Genomic DNA, 4,540 nt, shown 5'->3' on the forward strand with positions numbered 1-4,540 from the left:
GCTGCACTGCATTTCCCCTTGCAGTGGCTGCCAGGCGAGAGTTGAGGGACGCAGCTGCCTCTTGTCCCTACACATCAGTTGGGCTTGGCTTTGGGGCTCTGGGTTACAGAGGATCACCTCTCTTTTTCTCAGTTTAAACATCTAAAGCAAAGCTGATCTGACTCTTTTACTGACTAGCGGTTTCTTTGAAATTACTTATTAACGTTAAAGCAAATGTATGTGAGCAGCAGGCAGGGTAAGAGACCAAATGCAACAAAAATAGCCAGCACAGAGCAAAGAGGCGATAGCAGTGAAGGTCATTTCACAGGCCCCGCTGTCCCCCCAAGACTGGCTGGCCCTGCCTCGATTTTCCCTTGAGCGCCTCTGGCCATTCATCTGAGACCAGCTGCCACCCTTTGGAGCTGCTGTGAGAAGGAGGTGCTGGAGCAGGGTCCGCGGGGCCAGGCAGGTGAAAGCTGCCGATCCCCCCAGAGAGAGGTCCCACTGTCAGGATGAGGCAGGGCGGCAAGGCCACCACGTCAGCGCCAGCCGAGCTCTCTTCAGCCATAAAGTCTCCCTGGCCTAGCTGTGTGCCTGGACCCATGTGGAGGCCACGAGAAGTGGCTCTATCTCCGTAGCCTGGGCTGCTCCCTACAGCTTCTAACCCCTCTGGCAGCCTAAGGGGAAGCCAAGACCTTCCTTGGCCTCACAGGCATTTCAGCACTTGCTTTCTGAGCTTTTCCTCCTCTGCCTAGCCCCTCTTCTTTCCTCCTAACCCTCCTCTTTTTGGCTCCGCAAACCATCTTTCATCCTACAGTTCACAACTGCAGTCCAGGGGTGACTTTCTAAAGCCACTGGAGGCTGTGACTAGCAAAGGCACTGAGATGCCCTCTGAAGGCAAGCCCTCCATCACCCTCCCAAGCCATGTGCATGCTTGGGATGACATTCAGGTATCATTAACACAGCTGCCAAAATAGGAACAGCGAGATCTTACCATGCAGTTTACTTGATGTGCAGCCCAGACGGGAAAAGGGTCTATATACATATTGATAAGGTCAGCACAGCAAAATGGCGTATGTCTGCCCATTCAGAACAAAAATGCATCCCTCCTTAATTTTTCCCTGGTGAATACAGGGTCCCTGCGCAAGGCTGTGGCAGATCGGGTGGGCACTGTCCCTAGGCGCCCGAAAACCGCGAGCGGGAATGGGACGGATGCTCAATTTAGATGAGGCAAGCCCTGCCGTACTGCAGGCAGCTTTGGCAGCCATGTTTGTGAAACACTGGGGAGGATAAAGGAAAAGTCTGTGAATTGATTTGAGGCTAACGTGCACCAGGCACTTAAGAGGACTGTTCAGTTTATAGTGGAGAACATTAAGTAGTAACCTGAGCTCAACCTTAATGCACCACGTAGAGGAATATGTGAGGTGGCTGACAAAGGTTGAGTAGGATGCACCGCCTGAAAGTTGAAAAATTCAACCAGAAATGAAACTCCCATTTTCAACAATGCGGCAGCTCATGGAAAGGGAAAGCAAGTCTCTTTTCTGGTGTCCTTAAATTGAAAGGATCCCTCTTTCTCCAAGAAATCCTGCTCGCTCAGCCCTGAGCTAGTGGATCAGGCTGCATCGGCAGTCGGTGTCAGGCAGTGAGCCAGTCAGCCTGGATTAGCAGAACAGACCCCTCCGGTCTCAGCACGTACAGATGTAAGCAGACATCCCTAGTTAGCTAGAGACCGGCATCTTCTTATTTTTCAGGCTTTTTTTAGAATAAAGTCCCTCTTCCTGGAGGGCATGTGGAGAGGGTGATAGCAAGTGGCAGCTGGTGGAGGGCTGCTCCCCAGTGCGTTTCCAGCCTTTGGGGATATACAGTCACCAGTGACAGGCCCTCATATTGGACATTTTTCCCTATACGTGGGTTTGAAAGATCTGTGAGATCCCCAGGCTCTGAGGCAGGTTGAGCTTTTCATAGCTCCCTTTTTTTTGCCCCTTTCAGGGAAAAATCCAGGGAGACAAACACTTCTTAGTTAAAACTAAAAGGCCTCGGAGAATTACACAGCCAGAAGTATTATCTAGTCAAAGGTTCAAGATGGTTTTACATCAGACCTTTAAGTGGGGCAAAACCAATCCACCTGTGCCGAAACAGCAACTTGTGTGGAATAGTAAAGTTCATAACATTAACAAAACGAAAACAGCGTGGCCTCTTTTCTCAGAGAAAGAAAGAAAGAAAGTTTCCTTACCTCTTTTCTTTCCTCTTTACCTCTGTGTTTCTGTCTCCTTGTGTTTGTCACCTGCCGTAATTGATCTCACCCAGCTACAGCTGAAACAAAAGAAGAATGAAGTCGATGTTCAGAAAGCAGCTCAACAGACGTCGGCCTTGATGTCTCCTCCTCTCCAGCTGGAGCGTCAGCAAGGTCTTGCTGCCAGTCCAGGTTCTGCTGACATCTGCCAACTTCTCTGTGTAGATGGTGGTTGTCCAAATGCATGTGATTTCGATTCTGGGTGTGAACAGAAATGGAGACCATAACGGAAGGTGATGTATTGCAACATCTGGGGAGAATGAGTGTGTAAAACAGAGAGAGCCTATTGGCCATATGGCAGCTAATGGGAGGCCATGACGGGGCTGAAACTTAAATACGAATGGTAGGAAATCGGTTCTGCTCTACTGACAAAGAAAGCTCGCAAATTAACGGGTTAGCTGAGCAGATCCAGACCCAGCCCGCACCTCTGATACGCTGTAAGAGCAAGCCGACCTCCATTTCCCAGGCTTTTTTCTGCATCACCGCTAAGTGGAGGCACCTCTGAGGAGCGGGCCATGGACCTGACCCCAGAGGTTGCACAGGGATAATCACAGAGGAAGAGGGGACCCCAGATGATATGTTAGGGGCACCTGTCTGTGGAGTATGGCTGAGATTTGGGGTGAGATGAGAGAATATCTTCTTTATAGCAGTGGTGGGTTGACCTCGGCTGGCAGCCAGCTTCCCACCCAGCCACTGTCTCACTCCCCCTCCTCAGCAAGGCAGGGAGAGAAGATAAGATAAAAAAACCTGATGGGTCAAGATAAGGACAGGGAGATCACTCACCAGTTACCACCATGGGCAAAACAGACTCAACTTGGGGAAAGATTAACTTAATTTATGGCCAATTAAAAACAGAGTAGGATAGTGAGAAATAAAAACAAAACTAAAAACACCTTCCCCATCCCCTTTTCTTCCCAGGCTCAACTTCACAACTGACTCTTCTGCCCCTCCTTCCTCCTCCCAGTGTCGCAGGGGAACAGGTAGTAGGTCTTGTGGTCAGTTTATAGCACTCTGTCTCTGCTGCTCCTTCCTGCTCATGCTGTTCCCCTGCTCCACTGCAGGGTCCTTCATGAAGTGCTCCAGTGCAGGTCCTTCCCATGAGCTGCAGTTCTTCATGTTCATCTCGACATGAGAAAGACAGTGAGAACAATCATTCACTGGAACAACCTCCCCAGGGACATGGTAGAGTCCCCATCGCTGGAGGCTTTCAAGATGTGATTGGACAGGGTGCTAGATAATCTCGCCTAGGACCCCTTTCCCATGAAAGGCTGGACCAGATGATCTTTTGAGGTCCTGTCCTACTTGGGCTGTTCTATGATTTGATGATTCTAACTGCTCCAGCGGGGGTCCTCTGCACAGGTACTGAGTGCTCCAGCGTGGGCTCCTCTCCATAAGCCACAGCTCCTGCCAGGAGCCTGCTCCAGCGTGGACTCTCCAGGGGCTCCAACATGGACCTCCATGGGCTGCAGGGGGGCAGTCTGCCTCACCATGGTCTTCTCCAGGGGCTGCATGGGAATCTCTGCTCCGGTGCCTGCATGGAGGACCTCCTCCCCCTCCTTCTTCACTGACCTTGGTGTCTGCATAGTTGTTTCTCTCACATTTTCTCACTCCTCTCTCTCATAGCTGCTGTGCAGTGGCTTTTACCCTTTCTTAAATATGTTATTACAGAGGTACCACCACCATCACTGATTGGCTCAGCTTTGGCCTGCGGTGGGTCTGTTTTGGGGCTGGCTGGACACGGCTCTGACTGACATGGGGCCAGCTCCTGCTCACATCTCACAGAAGCCACCCATGCAGCCCCTCTGCTACCAAAATCTTGCCATGCAAACCCAATACAAGGTTACTTTTAGGTAACATGTACCGCTACTGAATCTCAGCTGTTTCCCGTCTTTGTAGGGTGGAGGAGGGGGCTTTTGTGGTTTTCCACCCACATTTAGTCTCTCTCTCTCTGAATCCCAGCCTCAGCCAAGACGGCGGAAACCCACTGAGCCCCAGACATGGCTGAGATTTCATCTCCGTGCCACCCACTCTTCTTCCTCCTGGCAGTGACTTGCCCCTTTGTCTGGAGGATGGGGGTGCGAGATGCAACCAGGCTTTGGAGGAGCAGGGACAGACAAACACATGGAGGAGTAGGGAAGGACAGACACAGCACTGACGTTCATAATGTGCCACCAGGTGTGAAAGGAACAGCACTGATCAGGCCTCGAGCACAACAGCTGGTCCATTGGTTGTGTCTTTGGAGAAAGATGAAGCCGCCCGTCCCAGGGA

This window comes from Pygoscelis adeliae, unplaced genomic scaffold (assembly GCF_000699105.1).
Source record: "Pygoscelis adeliae isolate BGI_AS28 unplaced genomic scaffold, ASM69910v1 Scaffold120, whole genome shotgun sequence".
NCBI classification, from domain to species: domain Eukaryota; kingdom Metazoa; phylum Chordata; class Aves; order Sphenisciformes; family Spheniscidae; genus Pygoscelis; species Pygoscelis adeliae.